Source organism: Akebia trifoliata, chromosome 5 (genome assembly GCF_017979445.1).
Source record: "Akebia trifoliata isolate Shusen 1 chromosome 5, ASM1797944v1, whole genome shotgun sequence".
Classification (NCBI taxonomy): Eukaryota; Viridiplantae; Streptophyta; class Magnoliopsida; order Ranunculales; family Lardizabalaceae; genus Akebia; species Akebia trifoliata.
The window spans coordinates 26,021,369-26,040,803 of record NC_141379.1 but is presented as its reverse complement, the minus strand read 5'-3'; the positions used below and the strand labels follow the sequence as shown (position 1 = coordinate 26,040,803).

General features: G+C 37.6%; 1 pseudogene across 1 annotated transcript; it reads right to left on the bottom strand.

Annotated features, from left to right (window-relative positions):
• Nucleotides 1-77: 77 nt before the first annotated feature.
• Nucleotides 78-19,237, bottom strand: LOC147401815 (protein NRT1/ PTR FAMILY 5.10-like; annotated as a pseudogene). Its single transcript, XR_015178707.1, has 6 exons — nt 19,099-19,237; nt 15,466-16,014; nt 14,466-15,233; nt 9,590-9,906; nt 7,268-7,816; nt 78-2,311 (listed from the first exon to the last, which is right to left on the bottom strand). The product of XR_015178707.1 is annotated as a protein NRT1/ PTR FAMILY 5.10-like (transcript).
• Nucleotides 19,238-19,435: the final 198 nt, after the last annotated feature.

Sequence of the window (19,435 nt, the reverse complement as noted above, 5' to 3'; positions counted from 1 at the left end):
CTATCTCGTCTCTCATTGATGGAGGTGGGTTTGGCCGATTCATGTAAATCTTGCATTTCTCTTTGCATACATTAGTAGGTCTAGGGGATCCATGCTCACAGTTCTAGAGTAGGGGAGGAGCACTTGAAGACACAACGAGGGTATTTTTTGTAGAATGAAGACCGTTAAATAGAATTTCAACAACCAATTGTGTTACTATTAAGACCAAGTATGCAAAGCTAAATACCCATTACATTGTACTTAAAGGTAGACAACCAGCTTTAGACTGTTGAGTCCTCTGCCATAAGCCAAGAGAAGTAATCCAAATGTGCCCAGTTGAGGTAGTTGGAAAACCAGCTATCTTAGCTAGAAAGCTCCCTACTCTGAAGATGCTTGAGTAGAGGGCAAGACCCAGACTCGTAGTCCCATTTGATACCTCATCATAGAAAATTTCTTGTAGACCAACCAAGGTGAAGACTTTGGCGATTCTGAACAAGATACACTGAAGAACCAACCACCACACTCATAGGAACTGAAGCTTTTGGAATGTTCACCAACCCAAAATCTAGACAACTTTTAAGCCATTTCTTCTCAATTAATGTTGCCACCACCATGGAAATTGCCGATAAAAACATTCCACAAGCAAATCTGAAGCCTTGTTATTCCTGAGAGCTTCCATGGGATGACTCTAGAAATAGAACAAACACATGATCATAGATAGAAATGACGAAAACCATAGATATGCCAATAAAGGCTTGGAGTGAGGCAAGGTGGAAGTTTGATATATCATACTCATTTGTCCATTGTACAGCCTTTCTAAGTAAAGAAAGTTGAAGATTGTGGAAATGTGACCCCATATAAAAACATGAAAGCCATATTAGAACAAACCACAATAACAGACTTTGCTTCTTCCACTTGACTTATGCTATGTACTTTCCAATTTTTCCTTGAATCATCAAGAATCGTCTGGTACGACAATCAAGTAGTCCTTGTGGAGAAACCTGTCATAAAAGACAAAAAACTAATCGTTGCAGGTCTAATTAGAATATGGTAATTATGAAACTTCATGTCATCATAATCATATGTATTGTGTCATATATTGGGCCGAGAAAATAATTCCTACTTCACCATTCAACTCTATCTTATACCTTATTACAAAAATACTGAAATTCAATGTCTATAAATAGACAAAGATTTTCGGTACGTAAGGCCCACCAAAGGGGTGGGTGAAACACTGGCAAGGTCAGTGGATTTGAAAGAGTGTAGCAAAGCATTTCAGGGTTCTAAATACGTACACCTTCCTCAAGATTGACAATTCAGACTTCTTGCTGAAACAAATTTGATCACTTGATCAATAGGTTCGATTAGTATTTATAGTGTTTAAGATAATATTACAAGAATCACTAGGATCTTATGTGGGGTTCAGAAATGATGAGAGAATCCTTATCTACAATCAATGATAAAGGTGGTAATACTAGAAATAGCAGATGCACCGAGAAAAATCCCCATCATATTGTGCTTGCCCTACAATAGATGTAGTATTTTGAAAAATACAAGTAGACAACCAACTCTATAGTGCTGAGTCCTGCAAGAAGCCAAAAGAAGTAATCCAAATGTGCTGGTTGAGGTTGTTGGAAAACCAGCTAACCTGGCCACCCCCACCAGTTGCCTTCTCAATGGTGGAAACGAGGAAGCTGCTAAGGAAGCTCCCCACTCCTAGGACACTCCAGCAAAGGGCGAGACCTAGACTAGCCCATCTGGCACTTGATCATAGAAAAATTCTTGCATACCCACAATGGTGAAGACAGTGGCAATTCCAAACAAGATATATTGAGGAACTAACCACCACACACTCATAGGAATTGTTGCTTCCGGAATGTCAACCAACCCAAAATCTAAAGCAATTTTAAGCCTTTTCTTCTCGATTAGAGTTACCACCACCATGGAGATCACAGATATAAAGATTCCACAGCCAATTCTCTGAAGCATTGTCATCCCTGAGGACTTCCCTGTGATGACTCTAGCAATGGGAACAAAGAAACGATCATAGATGGGAATAAGTAGAACAATAGACAGTCCGGTAAAGGATTGGAGTGAGGCAGCTGGTATTTGGAAGCTTGATCCTATTAATCTGTCCATGGTACCTCCTTGCTTAGTAAAGAACGTCGAGATTTGTGCAAATACAATCCCATATATCAAACATGTAACCCATAGTGGAACCAATCGCAATACAGACTTTGCTTCATCCACTTGACTAATGCTACATACTCTCCAATCTTTCCTTGAATCATTTGAAAAGTTTGATTCATCAATCAATGCTTTGTTGAGAAACCTGCCATAAAGAAGAAGGTTTTGTTGCATATTCAATTAGAATATTGTGAAGTAACTCAGAAACTCTCTTAGTATTATCATCATATGCATGATTTCAAGTATTGGGTCGATAATATAAATCCTACTCACCATTTAACTTGATCATAAACTTTAGTGCAGATATGCTGTGAAGAGGACAAACTGATTGTGGCTGATGAATGGATGAGTTTCCTAAAGTGCAAACTCCATTTAATACCATACGTAAAAAGTACTCTTTTTTTTTTTTTTTTTGAAAAGTATAATATATTGAAAAGGAAGGAAAACAGATTACAAGGAGGCCGAGAAAGCCTCGCAAGAGTTACAAAAAGAAAGCAAAAGCATAAAAAATTACATAAAGAATTCCATCTAAAGACAAAATCATCAAAAGTTGTCCCCTTGAATTGAATGTTCTACTTGGACCATAAGTACAACAAACCCAGGATCTCCAAGAAGCTGCCGTGGTCTCTCCTCATCTTGCCATTAAAAATCCTATTATTTCTCTCGGTCCACACCCCCCAAGCAATAGCCGATGGAAGAATAGCCCAAAGGAATCTTTTTCTGGGAAAGAAATCATTATTGGCTCACCCTTCTACCAACGAGGAGAACTTACAAGGAAAGACCCACTGTATAGGAAATAACCCAAGAAAATAAGACCAAATATTATGAGAAAAGGAACAATGGATTAAAATGTGGTCAACAGACTCTCCATCCTTTAAACAAAGCGGACAACAATTAGGCTTAATCCAACCCCGAGTAATCAAGTTATCTAATGTTAGAATTTTACCAAGACAAGCCAACCACACAAAAAAGGAAATTTTAGAAGGAATTGAATTGGACCAAATATTGGTTCCCATGAATGATCGGTCTGTATGAGTGTTGAGCCAATTATGAAAAGATCTAACAGAGAATTTCAAGTCCTTCGTCCTCGTCCATTCCCACCTGTCCTGATTACTTACCTCGAGAAGTCGCGAATTCAAGAGCTCAAGGAAAGATGTCACCTCAGTTAGCTCCCAATCATTAAAATTTCTCCTAAACCCCAAATCCCAAGTAGAGCCGGAATCATTGCTAATCAAACACTGTTGTATAGTTTCATATTTTTTCCGAGAACAAGCATGCCAAGACGGAAATTGAGCCGCTAGAGGCAATGTGCCACCCCAACTATTCTCCCAGAATATGATTTTGTCCCCCTTTCCTGCCTTGAACCTGATTCCTTTCTCAAACTCCTCTCTTACTTTTTGAATCCCCTTCCATATACTACACCCATATGTGCCTTTGGCTCACTGCTATACCAACCTAGTCTCTCTTCCCCATATTTGGCCTGTGATGATCCTCCTCCAAAGTCTACCATTTTCCTCTCCAAATCTCCAAAGTCATTTCCCTAACAGAGCTCTATTAGCTAGTCTAAGACCCTTAATCCCCAAACCCCCATTCTTCTTGGGCTTACAAATAACCTTCCACCTGACTAGGTGATACTTCCTTCTCCCATTTCTATCGTTCCATAAAAAATTCCTCATAATCTTTTCCAGTCTGAACTCGACAGACCTCGGAAGCATGAACAAAGAGAGAAAATAAATCGGGATACTCGTTAAGGTGCTTTTTATCAAAGCTACTCTCCCCCCCTTAAGACAGATACTTAGCCTTCCAAGTACTCAATTTTTCTCCAATTTCTCAATCACCCCTTCCCAAATTTTTATACTCTTGTATGGTGCTCCCAGTGGTAAACCCAAGTAAGACGTGGGTAAACTATCATGCCCACAACCCAAAGTGGCGGCCATCAAATGAATGTCACTCACCTCTCCTACCCCAAGAAGCTTACTCTTATGCAAATTGATATGTAAACTTGAAATTGCCTCGTAAAAACACACTAAAACTCGAAGCACCCTCACTTGGTCTCTGGAGTGATCCAAGAAAATCAAAGTATCGTCCGCAAATTGCAAGTGTGAAATTAGAGGACCGTCATTCACCCTAAACCCCGATAGTCTCCCTAATTCGACAGCTCTTCTAAACAATCTACCCAGTGCTTCGGCTACAATAAGGAATAAGAAGGGAGATAGTGGATCCCCTTGCCTCAACCCTCTCGACCCCCTAAAATAGCCAGTCGGACTACCATTAACGAGTACCGAGTAGGAAACTGTTGTGACGCATTTCATAATCCAACTGATCCACTTCGCCCCAAATCCCATTCTCCCCATCATATACTCCAAGAAGTCCCAACTCACATGATCATAAGCCTTTTGTAAATCAATTTTCCCTATCATCCCATCTTTTTTATCCTTAATTCTTGAGTCAAGATATTCATTGGCCATTAAAACTCCATCAAGAATTTGTCTACCCCTAAGAAAGCCCTTTGTTCGTCTTCAACCAATTTGGGGAGAATAACTTTCACCAATTTGGGGAGAATAACTTTCAATCCCGAGACTAGCACTTTTGAGATAATTTTGTAAACCGAGCCCACCAAGCTAATGGGTCTGAATTCATTTAATTTGTCCACCCCAACTCTCTTGGGAATCAAAGCCACAAAGGTGCTATTAAGACTATAATCCAGAAAATTTTTGCCCTGCAATTCTTTGATGATTTTCATGAAATCTTTTGAAATAATTTCCCACCAATGTTTGAAGAAAGCCATCGTAAATCCGTCTGGCCCCGGAACCTTATCCCCGCTCATAGAGAAAAGAACCAATCTAACTTCCTCCTCCCCAATTTGTCTTTCCAACCACTCCCTATCTTCCTGATCTAACAACTTAAACTCTAGATTCTCCGGCCGAGGTCTTAAAGTTTCTTTCTCTTTGTACAGATCTTTATAGTATTCTATCACCCCTTCTCTAATCTCATCTTCTCCTGCCACCATGGTATCCTTGATGAAAAGTTTATCTAGTTGGTTACTTCTTCTATGGAAATTGGCTATTTTGTGGAAGAATTTTGTGTTATTATCTCCTTCTTTCAACCACCTGACCCTTGACTTTTGTTTCCAACTAATCTCCTCCATAAGCGCCGTTCTTTGATATTCTAATTTCATTTCCATTCTTCTACTTCTTTCTTCCGCCTGCAACGTCCCTTTTTCTTCTTTCTTGTCCAAAACCTCGATTAAAGTCATGATCTCCTTTTTTTTCACATCTAATCTTCCTAGAACCTCTTTATTCCATACCTTCAGTTTCTCCTTTAGAACCTAAGTTTATTTTAAACACATTTCCCGGGCTTCCTGTAGCGGGCATTCAGTCCACCAAGTCTTGACAAGGTCTTTGAAGTTGGGTTGAACTAACCACATATTCTCAAATCTGAATGGGAGAGGATGTTTCCTAGGATATCCTGCTTCCAGGAAGATAGGGGTATGATCAGACACTGGACTATGACTGGCTGAATGTATAACATTATGAAACACTTCCTCCCACTCATTATCTATCATAAACCTATCCAATCTGGACATCCTTGTGTTACTCTGATTGTTGGACCAAGTGAAACGTCTACCAAGAGAGGAAAGTCCATCAGGCATTGTCTATTAATATAATCATTGAAATCTCTCATGCCCTTAGAGATATCCGAACCCCTATTTTTCTCATGAGTAAATCTTGTAATATTGAAGTCCCCCCCCCAACACCCGAGGTTTATCCCAATAACCCGCTATATCTTCAAGTTCCTCCCAGAATTGTACTCTCTCTCTGTTAATGGTTGGACCGTAAATCCCAGAAAACACCCATTGAAACTCCTCATCCATTTTCTTGCACAGAATAGAAATTGAGAAGGCCCCTACTAGACTATCAGTCACTTGGATCCAATCTTTGTTCCACATCATCAAAATCCCACCAGCCGAGCCTATAGCAAGGAGATCTATCCAGCCAATACTTCTCCCCCAAATTTCCTTAATCAACTTGTCATCACACTTTGCTAGCTTAATTCCTGCAACGTAACAATAATGGGATTCTTACTTCTAATAAAAGTTTTCACGGCTGCCCTTTTACTCTTATCCCCCAATCCTCTCACATTCCACGATAAAATTCTTAGCGACATTGGACACCAAACGAAAGCCCACCAACACAACTGACCACCTACTTCTTATCCTCCCTCGCCCATTCCTTATTCACTCGTGGTCCTAGAAAACTCCTAGTCATCTCCAGGGGCACGACAACTACCAACTCGTTGTTCAATCCATCTCTGTAACTCCGAATTTCCTGATCATTCTCAACTAATACTTGCTCATTCTTATCCTCAATGCCAAACACTTTGTTGATTTGTCTAAGTTCTTCCTCTAAAATAGCTCTATGTCTCGAATCTCCAATAGCCACCCTCAATATCAAGGAAAGCTCGCTGTTTCCTACATCTGATACTAAGCCAAACTCTTTGCCAAATTTAGCGCTTCCCTAGCTAACCATTCCACCGTTTCCAAACTCGTCCTTACTACCCCTTCCTCAACCGTTTCCGTTAGCGACTCATTCATGTCTCTAGCCTCCCAATTTCCATCTTTATACACCTCTGTTCGACTGTCAATTACCCCCTCCCCTGAAATCTGAGTGGGAATTAATGGTACAAGAGCTAACTGACCAACCTCTTTTCTGTTCTCCCTTCTTCCTTCCTCCTCACTGATGAGCTCACAGGAAAGACAGGAATCTGTGAGGGCTTCAGACCATCGAGACCTGTTCAAAGAAATAGGGCCACACAAACAAATACCAAAGCAACCAAAGAAGAAAGCACATATCTAACATAGAATAAAGATGGACAGCGTTTGGGGAACCAAGAAACATGGAGGGTACTTGTTGGTAATTAGAGAGGCCAATAAAATTTCTAACCTTCAAAGCTCCCGGATTAAACCTCCCTTGACTACAGTTGCTAAGGAAAGCATCGGATTTAACACGACCTGGGTGCCACCACACATCCGCTTGAAATCTAAAAAGTACTCATTTTTCATTGTTTCAAAATAAGCAAAAAAGAAATTCATTTCTCTTACTTGAATTGGTGAGCACCAACATTGGAGGACGTTTGCCTTGCTTCCGCTAGCATAGCAGTGGATGAAGCGGTGGTTCTCCAATTCCTAGTTGCTACTACAAACACTTGAGCGATTCTAACAAATGGGTTGCTCTTCTCCTCTTTGAAACTATAACGATAAGTCCTAGTTCTGAGCAAGAAAATAATAAGTGTTGCTTCCATTGAAACACATGGAATACCAAATCCAAACCCCAATTCAAATTGTCTTGGATGTAGCTCATGATCGAGATTGTAGCAGAATTACCCACACATAAACCAAAATACCACCAGTTGAAGAATGAACTCTTGGACTTACTCTCCTCTGGGTCTTGCCCGTCAAACTGATCGGCTCCAAAAGCCTGTACGCATGGCTTATGTCCAGCTTGTGCAATTGCTACTAAATACAAAGAGATGAAGAAGAAGATGACTTGGAGAGTAGAAGGAGAAGAGCAAAAGATGTTGTTCTAGTGTTTTGACAGTCAGGTGAGTTTAGGGAAGTAAGAAAAGCTGATAGAGTTAACAATCCGAGCCCCTGTAATTCCATCCAACTTGAAGATAATGTTTATTGATGAAAAATACCAAATATTAACTTATGATGATGATATAGAGAAAAAATGCTCATGATTTTTCTCACCAATGGTGAAAAATGCTCAAATGAATGGCTCTAAAAGTAAGAAAAATTGATTTTCCACAACCAAGATGAAAAATGAATAAATTCAATGGCTGGAAATCACAAAGAGAAAAAATTTCGATTCATAAGTCCACCAAAAGAGAGGATGAAACACTTGAAAGGCTAGTGGATGCAAACGATTGCCTCGAGCAAACCTTTAGTGGCTTAATGGTAGTGGTCTTATATTGGGCATGTTTACATCCATTCTAGTGGCCTTATTGAGGTTTATAAATACCTCTGTTTCTGTTTAGAGTTGAACAGAATTACAAACAAAGATATATTCATTGTCTGTGTTCGGTTTCTCTCCTCCCTTCTCTATTACGTGCGCTAACACAATCAAACATTGTTCACTTTTTATTATTATTATATCAATTTGTTTCTCTTCCGGGCAAAGATTGGGGTGCAACTTCCAACATCTTTTGGGTTGCTCATTTAAGGTGCAAAAAACATGGGAACAATTGGGTTGCATCCTGGGGTCTAATTCTATGGATGTGGGGATGCAAAACACCTTAAAAGGAGAGACCTTGTATGTGCCCAAATACACAACGATCGAACATGAAACATAGAATAAAAATTTTCATCAAGGTATTTATTTTCAAGTTTTGAATGATTTGGTGACGTGCAATAGGTAAGAGTAATTTAAATGTACTCTTCGTATTTGTAATTATGGATTCTAGACTCCCAACACAAGTAGTTGATGCTCTTATGACATTTTTTGATGACTCAGTTGGTAGATTAGAGTATTCTTAATGGACTGGTTCTGTCATCTCGACCTCCCCTCTTCCTGTTTTTCTTTCAATTATCTATAATAATAAAAAATGAATAGATGATTTGAATAGTTTTAATGGTTTGATCAGTGATTTGGACTGAATCTGAAGTTTGATTTTTTATTCGAGAAGATTGATGAATTATAATTGCATCATTCTATTTCTCTTGCCCTCTTTATTGTTTTTCTTGTGTAAGTTGAACTTGAAAACATCACTAAATTATGTTGCACCATCTCTCTATGCTCCTCCCTACTAAATTCTGTATGTATAATCAATCTTCTTTGGTGTCAATAGTAGCTCTCAAAAAATAAAAAATAAAAAAAATACATTAGCAAAACATCACAATTTACAGCCCAACACACCTCTCGAAGTTCATCTAATGATCATGTCGGTGGGTACCAGGGCGGAGCAAGGATTTTCTTGTGGTGGGGGCAAACTATGGTTCGTTGTATGGTTGAGGAACTTGAATGGTGGGAAAATTATTTGTGCTGGAAAATACGATTGGAGGGAGGTGAGGGTGTAGGGGCAAAAATTGGAGGGAGATGAGGGTGTGGGGGCAAATGGGGAGAGAGGTGAGGGCGTGGGGACAAATGGGGTATGTAATTAGTTAAAAATATAGGGTTGTCTCAAAGTTCTGTGGGAGGCAATTGCCTCCACCAGTTCCTTACTAGCTCCGCTCCAGGTGGGTACAGTCCTCCTAACTAGGACATACACTTGGGGAGGACTCTTACCGAACCACTGAGATGCAAAGAGCTGTACAACTGTATTTGTCTTCCCATCTCAGCCGTTCGTTTAACATTAAAAAAAAATCACTTTCATCATACGGCACCAGCGCACACAAAGTCAAAATCAAGAAAGGGAGACGAACCAGAACATAAAGGAGAGAAGAGAATAAGATGGTCCAATATCGTCCAACATACGAATCTGCAACAAAAAGCACCAAGTAAAGGAAGCATAGCTGCAGTACCAGACCACACGTTCACATTCTCAGCAGCAGAGGCCGTAGATTGGCGAAGAGGGCCAGTGAGATAGGTATGAGATTTGATGAGATTCCATTATAAGCGAACCTCTCAGTGATTTCAACTCCAATAATGAAAGAAGCAGATCTCCATCCACCACATTTGGATTTGGATATATTATTAACTCTCCTTCCTTTGTAATCCACCACTCCTTCAACGATCTCTTCTCGCAACAACAGAGCATCACTTGTAGTTGCACCAGTTGAAGTACCCGAGACCACCATTTCTCACCACCAACTTTACCTTCTCCCTGTTTTTTCCCCCTTCCCGGTACAAGACGCAAGTGTCATAACTCGAGTTTATACTACAAATTTTAGAGAAATAATTTTGAGATATATCCCTTTCAACATTTAAGGAATAAATAATATCTTGTCTGTCTTCCCTTTCAACATTTAAGGAATGAATAATATCATGTCTGTCTGCATTTATTTGAGATATTATAATTCTCAAAACTAATGATTTATTCATTAACTTTGGTCTTCTTTCCTGAACTAATATAATAATAACCACAATGCCCTCAATACTACCACTATAATTATCATCATCACCACTATATCATCATAACTATCATATTACCAAAATTTTGAAATGAGATAGATAATACATATATAAAGAATATGTCGCATATCTTCCGTTTATTGAATTTTAGATCAAATCTTTACAATTCAAAATGAAATAGAACTAGAATTTTTTATGTATCAAATTTTTGTCATATTCCAAATTGCTAGCAAAGGTTCTACCATTTTGTGTACTTGATATCAATCAAGTACAGATTAGTATGATTTTTTGAGTCATTTTATCATTATTCAATGCAAAATCAAGTTGTGCTACACTGCGTTGATGTTGTAGTGCGCAAATAACTATTGATTTCTTTCCTCGAGATACATGTTAAAAAAATCAATGGTTCTCTCTATGCACTACCACATCTACGCAATGTTCAAAAAAGGCAATATAATATTTTTCTACATAATTAAATGATAGTTAATTCTTTTTTTTTTTTATTACAGAGAAATGCTATTGACACCCAACTTTTACTTAATACACCTCAAATTTTAAATTATTTGTCACATATTTAAACAAATATATAAGTTTGGTTCAAGTTCTTACTTGGGCGAATCTCCATGTTGCTAAATATGACGAAATTTCGAGTTGAGTATATTATTCATTTTAATTCGCAAAACCTGCATTCGTCATTTTTATAACTTACAAACTCGTGAGTTCATCACTTCTAATAACTATGAATTTGTAGATATACTGGTGAATTCATTGATTATAAAAGTGACGAATTCACTCTATAGATACGCGGGCTTCGAAACCTTTAGAGAGGTTTAAGCTTATCTACATAGGTTTAGTAGTCACCACCATTCAATTAAGGTGAGAATGGGTATCATGAAAATGTTTTATAAAATTCTATTTTTTGACTTGTAATGACTTACATATCCAAAAGATAATGGGAAAATGATTTACCTAAAAATCTAAGGTAAAGAGGTTTGGTTGAGGTACAAGGAAGGTGTTAAGTACCTTGTCTCTCTCATTCCGAGATGATTACCAATAAATAATCAAATGGTGTGTTTAGGAAACTTTTTTTTTTAATAAAGGAATTTATAGAGAAAATTAAGAAGCAAAAGAACTATAGTCCAGTTTTATGAAATGAAAGATTTAAACTAATGAGCAAACTAAAATAGAAATGTTGCTTGCTGAAAATTTTTGTGAATTTGGGACTTTGATGAAAACCTACATGGATTTCATCATTTGGAGTCTCAAAGCATCAAAACAATTTTATATGCTCCTTAGGGAGACTTTATTTATTGGCTTGATTCTTTGGTGAGGTTCATGATTTGAACCACACCATATATGAATCAAGACTACATGCATAAGACTTTGTCTATTTTTTATTTTATTTTGGTAGCTCTAAAGATTAAATATAGGTCTATAGGGACCTACACTCTTACTTGTAGCCATTGTAAAAGTGAGTGTATGTAAAGTTTATGCATGTGACAGATTTATGAAGAGAAAATTAACTCCAAGGAGGGTTTTTTCTCTAATTCTATTGCCATCAAAGAAGATAAAACAAGAATAACTATCATTTTAGGAAACTTAAAGTGCGAGTAAAGTAAAGAAATTAAAGCATTTACATAATGAATTTAAATTACATAGAAATGAAGAAAAAAAATTAAAATAACTTAATCTAATGTTCACAAGGAGTTTATTGAGGACTTATTGGGGGAGATTACCTCTAAGAAAAATTACTCTCTCTCTCTCTCTCTCTCTCTCTCTCTCCCCTCCCCTCCCCTCCCTCGAAGCCTATAAACTAGAACTTTAACGTACTACATTAAAAAACAAGTAAATAAGCTAAGTAAGAAAAGTGCTTGAAAGTAAAGAGAATGACAGAGTGAGAAGAGGGTGATTAAAAAGAGAGGAGGTTGGAGGGTTCAGCCCCACCTTGGTCTTCTTCTTTCTTCTTGATTTGTTGTTCTAGAGATTTTTAGAGAGGTTTTGAGGGAATAAGAAGGCTTAGAGAGGTTTGGGAGAGATTTGAATATAATTTTAAATCACCTCAGCTCTTGCACTTTTTGCCTTGGATGGGGTCTTTGTTATAGGATTTGGGAAAATCTTTGGGGGTAAACTTATCCTAAAGCCTAGGATTCCCAATATTCTCAACAAAACTTCTAGAAAAATCTTAAATTACATCTTATCACTTTGAATTTGATGGTCTTTCACTCACCTAGAAGTCTCACCAATCATGATGATCAAAAGGATGCGATTGTAAAATATCCTAGTTTCTAGAGAATTATTTGAGGAGGATAAAAAAATCATATGCCATTGGTTTTGGGTTAAATCCTAAAGAATTAGGCTAGATGGCATGTAAATATGGACTTGAATTTTGGACATTAAGGTCATCTAGCCTAACTAATCCTCTAATAACCTAAGGTTAAGAATGTTTTTGTCCACAAGTTCTAAATAATACTTTAAGTTGGGCAAAAATGTCAAAATTCATTGAACTTGGTCTAATTACATCGACCCTTCTTAGATTGAAGGGGTGTCTACACACTCGAAATGTATATTTTAGGAATTAAAATAAACAGTGTACCAAAATCGAAATTTAGATATAAATTGCACACATTTAGGGAAAAATCCCTTTTCTACTTCAACATTAAGAAGCATTATAACACATTCAAATAACTTCAATGACGCCCATATAAAATCCTAAACCTAACAAATAGAAATCTAATTGGGTCTAGAAAATAAAAGTTAAGGTGCCAATAACAACTCTCTTAATCAATTGCATTTGATAGCAAGGTTTTAAAATAGGTTTCATGTCTCATCTCCTTTAGGGACAAGTTCGAGTTGTTTCGGATGAGTAAACTCATCTCGTGATAAATTAATCATTTAACTCGTTTTACAATTATTTATTCACATATATTTATGTGAAATTAATTATATATATTTTTTTATAAAATAAGGTTGATTGGAAGATGTTGGGTCATAAAATCATATTTTATTAAAGTAATATGAATTTAAAAACAAACAAAAATTAAGTAAAATATATAAAATCTAGGATGACTCAGCAAAGTTTTACTGTATCGAACAAGATTTTGAAAATCTCGTTTATCTCACATGAGATGACACAGTTGAGATGCCATGTCTATCCATCTCGTTCATGATGATATCGAGATGACTCGGGTGAGTCATCTCAGTCTCGGGCGAGATTTGAAACTATGTTTGGTATAGGATAGTTATTGTGTGAGCTTCCGTTTCTTCTTTAATGTTTTCTTTCCCATGCTTTGGTTTTGTTTTGAATCAATATTATAGCTCCATTAGGTCTGATTTGAGTCTTGATTATACGACTTGTTAGGTGGCATACTCAATCTAATCCCTGACATGGACAAGCTCAGGAATTGTAGATCTGTATGCCTCGAGATACATTTTTTTAATGGGGGAAGTGCAATCGTGTATCCCAAGGTATACATATCTACAGTTCCCAAACTTGTCACGTTAGGGAGTCAATAGAGTATGCCACTTGGTGAGTCATATCATCACAACTCTTCTGATTTACATGAAAGACATAGAGAGGAAGTTTATTTATCTATGAGATTTATGTGGCTAACCGTTATCTACACTACAAACCATTGTTGCTGATACACAGTTCCCTCATGATACATTTTTATGGGGAAATGCAATCGTATATCCCGAGGCGTACAAATCTATGACTCTTGAACTTGTTATGTTAGGGAGTCAATTGAGTATGCCACCTGGTGAGTCATTATATCACGACTCGTCTGATTTACATGATAGATAAAAGGGAGGAAGTTTGTTTTTTCCGTGTGATTTATGTTGCAAAATGTTATCTACTCTACAAACCATTGTTGCTAACAAGATCATCATCATTGGTCACCACCCTTTTTGTTCTTCAAAAGTGAAGTATCATGGGGCAAATACAAATTTTCCATAGATATAAGGACTTTGCGTTGATGTACCTAGTGTCATATTGGTTTTTCCCCGTTCCATTTTGTTTCACAAAGTTCATGTCTGCATGAGTTTGACGAGTCGAACAATAGGTTGTTTACGCATGTAAGTAAATCAACGAATAAAGATTTTAAGAACGTATGATCCTTATCTTTGATCAATCATAATTATAATAGTAGAACAAGTGATAATAGTTGCACCAACTATAAATCCCCCATTATACTTTCCCTAATATAGAAATGGTATTTTGAAAAATACAAGTATAAACCAATTCGATGTGGCTGAGTCTTGCAAGAAGCCAATAGAAGTAACCCAAATGTGCTCGATTGAGGTTGTTGGAAAACCAGCTATCCTGACCATCCCCGCTAGTCGCCTTTTCAATGGTGGAAACGAGGAAGCTCCCTACTCCTATGACACTCAAGTAGAGGGCAAGACCCAGATTCCAACGCCCATCTGGCACTTGATCATAGAAAAATTCTTGCATACCCACAATGGTGAAGACATCGGCAATTTCAAACAAAATATATTGAGGAACTAACCACCACACACTTATAGGAACTGTCGCTTCCGGAATGTCAGCCACCCCAAAATCTAAAGCAATTTAAGCCTTTTCTTTTCAATTAGAGCTGCCACCACCATGGATATCATAAATATAAACATTCCACAACCAATTCTTTGAAGCATTGTTATCCTTGAGGATTTCCCTGTGATGACTCTAGCAATAGGAACAAAGAAACGATCATAGATGGGAATGATGAGAACAATAGAAACTCCGGTGAAGGTTTGGAGTGAGGTAGCAGGTATCTGGAAACTTGATCCTATTAATCTGTCCATGGTACCTCCTTGCTTAGTGAAGAAGGTCGACATTTGTGCAAATACAACCCCACACATTAAACATGTAAACCATATGGGAACCAACCGCAATATAGACTTTGCTTCGTCCACCGGGCTAATGTTACATACTTTTAAATCTTTCCTAGAATCATCCAAATTTCTGATTCAAAAACCAATTCTTTGTTGAGAAACCTGTCATAAAGAAAAAAAAAAAAAAAAGCATTAATGTAGCATATTAGATTAGAATACGATAAGCTAATACAAAAGTTTTCTTCATATCATCATCAATTTGAATCCTATTTCACCATTCAACTCCATATAATAAACATTTGTGCAAATGTTCACAAGACAAACTGGACACCATACGTAAAAGAATTCGTGTTTCATTCTATCGAAATAGGTAAAAGTAATTCATTTCTCTTACTTGAATTGGTTAGCACCAACATTAGGGGGCGTTGGCCTTGCTTCCTCTAGCATATTAGTGGATGAAGGTGTGGCTCTCCAATTCCCCGCTGCTACTACAAACACTTGAGCAATTCTAACAAATGGGCTGTTTTTATCCTCTATGAAACTGTAACGATAAGTCCTGGTTCCAAGCAAGAAAACAACAAGTGCTATTGCCATTGACACACATGGAATACCAAATCCAAGAGCCCAACTCAAGTTGTCTTGGATGTAGCTCATGATGAAGATTGTAACAGAGGCACCTCCACACAAGCCAAAATGTCACCAGTTGAAGAATGAACTCTTGGATTTGCTCTCCTCTAGGTCTCTCCCATCAAATTGATCAGCTCCAAAAGCCTGTATGCATGGCATATGTCCAGCCTGCGCAATTGCCACTAGATAGAAAGAGAAGAAGAAGAAGAAGACTTGGCCAGAGAAGGAGAAGAACAAGAGATGTTGTTCTCAGTGTTCTGACCGTCAGTTGAGTTTACAGAAGTATAACAGCTGATAGAGTTAACAATCCGAGCCCCTGCAATTCCATCCAATGTGAAGAAAATATTATTGATGAAAAATACCAAATACTTACCTATGATGACGATGATGATAAAAGGAAAAAATGTTGTTCATGATTTTTCACACCAATCATGAAAATGCTAAAATTCAATGGCTAGAAATCACAAATAAACATATTTCCTGTTCATAGCTCCACCAAATGGGAGGATGAAACATTCGAAATGGTCAATAAAGATAATGACTTGTCATCAACGGTGTTTTCATTATCCTTAAAAAAAATTTGGGAAGTGTATACTCATTTTTCGCTTAGATTAGATTACTCGAAGGGGAGGGAGAGACAGCTTCCTAGTGATCTTCACCATGACCCCCCTGCTTTCATATAGTACAAGCTAACTCTCACTATCTCTTCCTACCACCTTCTTTCCAAAGAGAAAAGTGTCTCTCTGCTGCATAAATTTTCTCTCCCACTTTTTCACTTTCTAGGAGTTACCAAGAATTCCTACCATCTTTCTCAAATGAGAAGCAGTTTAAAAAGAGTATGTTCTTACACTCATAAGGAGAGATGATCCATGAGTGAGCTTTTCCTCACTCTTGAAGACAGTAGTTCAGAGACAATGTAGACACCTCTGTACTCCCTCTCTCGCACAACCCATCTCTCCCGTGCTATCTCATTTCTCCCACAGTTTATCTCTCCCTCGATGTAGTGAATTTTCGATATAGAAGATTGGATTGATTGATCAATTATCACACAAAGGTAATCCTATAAGAATTATACACATAAGGAAACAATAAGAACACGAATTGGCTAAGCAAGCAAGGGGTTAGTAGTTAACGGAGGTGAAGGAAGGTTTAACGGGGAACTTCTACCATTGTTTATGCATCCATCATTCCACATTCTGATGATGCCTCCTGTTCTTTCCTATCTGAGCGATGAATTGGTTGTTTACAAACAAGCATTCAAGAAAGCAACATTCAAATCTTCTGTTCTGAACTTGACATACAGGGTGAGCCATAAACATGAGTTATAGGGGTGACAAAAATAAAGAAGCATTATAAGAATTGGATTGGCGAGTTTCTCCGGGGTTTGAACCTAGGTCATGGGATCAACTCTCATCAAGCCTTTACCAACTTTGCTAAGTGGAAATTTCACACACAAAAAATACAGTAAGACAGCTAACTTTTCCAAAAATATCTGGATCTCTTTCCAAGTTAGGTTGTCCTAGTAATATTGGGCTTAGGAGTCCATGTCTCGCCCTCTAATTGAGCATCTTCGGAGTAGGGAACTTTCTTAGTAGCTTCCTCATTTCGATCATTGAGAATGTGACTAGCAGAGGTGGTCTAGATAGTTGGTTTTCGAACAATCTCAACCGAGCAAATTTGGTTTACTTTTATTGGCTTCTTGCAGGACTAAGCATGGTAGAGCTGGCTGTCTACCTGTATTTTTCCAAATCCTATATCTACAATAGAAAAAATACAATGTGATAGTGGATTTACCTTAGCAAAGTGGCTATTTATTGATGATAATAATAAAAATTCTTAGGACAGTTGCCATTACTAGTATTATTGTTATGTTCTAGATGTTATTTTTATTTGTACTGCACAAGCCACTAGGGTGGGTTCTGTTTTTTGAAGAATGGGAAATTAGGCATATTTCTTAGTAAGAGGGACTAGTCATGTGACCGCATCACTTGGAAATTGATATTGAAAAGTTCCAATGGCAAGGTGGATTTGGGGAGTGATTGGGCATTGTTGTCAATAGGCAACAATCACACAGGTTCCTTGGTTTGTATTTTCTTTGCCGATTTTTCTTAATTAAGTTTTTGCTAAAGAAAATTAGTGTCCAATGAATGACCTATGAAGAAAATAGTCCCTTAGTGTTTGGCATTTTACTGTTCTTAGGCCCTTGAAAAGCTCTTGTTGGGTTAGATGACCTGAATTAAGGTCGTGCTAGGTACTGTTCATATAGCGAAACTATTTCATCTCTCATTGATGGAGGTGGGTTTGGCCGACGCATGTAAATCTTGTGTTTCTTTATTTCTCTTTGCATACATTACTACGTCTAGGGGATCCATGCTCACAGTTCTAGAGTAGGGGAGGAGCACTTGAAGACGCATCGAGGGTATTTTTTGTAGAATGAAGACCGTTAAATAGAATTTCAACTACTAATTGTGTTACTATTAAGCCCAAGTATGCAAAGCTAAATACCCATTACATTGTACTTAAAGGTAGACAACCAACTTTAGACTGTTGAGTCCTCGGCCATAAGCCAAGAGAAGTAACCCAGATGTGCCTAGTTGAGGGCAAGACCCAGACTCCTAGTCCCATCCGCAACCTCATCATAGGAAATTTCTTGTAGACCAACCAAGGTGAAAACTTTGGTGATTCTGAACAAGATACACTGAAGAACCAACCACCACACTCCTAGGAACTGAAGCTTTTGGAATGTCCACCAACCCAAAATCTGGACAACTTTTAAGCCACTTCTCAATTAATGTTGCCACCACCATAGAAATCACCGAAAAAACATTCCACAAGCAAATTCTCTGAAGCCTTGTTATTCCTGAGAGCTTCCATGGGATGACTCTAGCAATAGAACAAACACATTATCATAGATAGAAATGATGAAAACGATAGACATGCCAATAAAGGCTTGGAGTGAGGCAAGGTGGAAGTTTGATCCTACTCATTTGTCCATGGTACAGCCTTTCTAAGTAAAGAAAGTTGAAGATTGTGCAAATGTGACCCCATATAAAAACATGAAAGCCATATTAGAACAAACTACAATTACAGACTTTGCTTCTTCCATTTGACTTATGCTACATAGTTTCCAATTTTTCCTTGAATCATCAGAAGTGTCTGGTATGACAATCAAATACTCCTTGTCGAGAAACCTGTCATAAAAGGGAAAAAAACTAAATGTTGCAGGTCTAATTAGAATATGGTAATTATGAAACTTCATATCATCATAATCATATGTATTGTCTCATATATTGGGCCCAGAAAATAATTCCTACGTCACCGTTAAACTCAATCTTATACCTTATTACAAATATGGGTGTAAAAAGACAAACCAAGGATTGTGCGTAATGAATGTATAGACCTCTTAAGTGAAAGCTCCATTGAAGATTAGGTAACCGTGGATAGAAGGCCAGATCAACACCCATTCAGCATCTTGTAAACCTGAGCCAAATTAAGCCCACTCTAGGCAGTTTCTACAACATACATAAAGAAAATTAATTTTCAGATTCAAGGCCCTGTGATTCTATCAAACTTGACGAAAATAATTTTTTTGTGAATTGTGACAACTACCTATAATTTACTTATGATGATGACACGAAACAAGAATTTTCACACCCATCAGATTCAATAATAGATTAAGAATCGTTGAATTTCCACGCCCACATTGAAAAATACTGAAATTCAATGTGTACAAATAA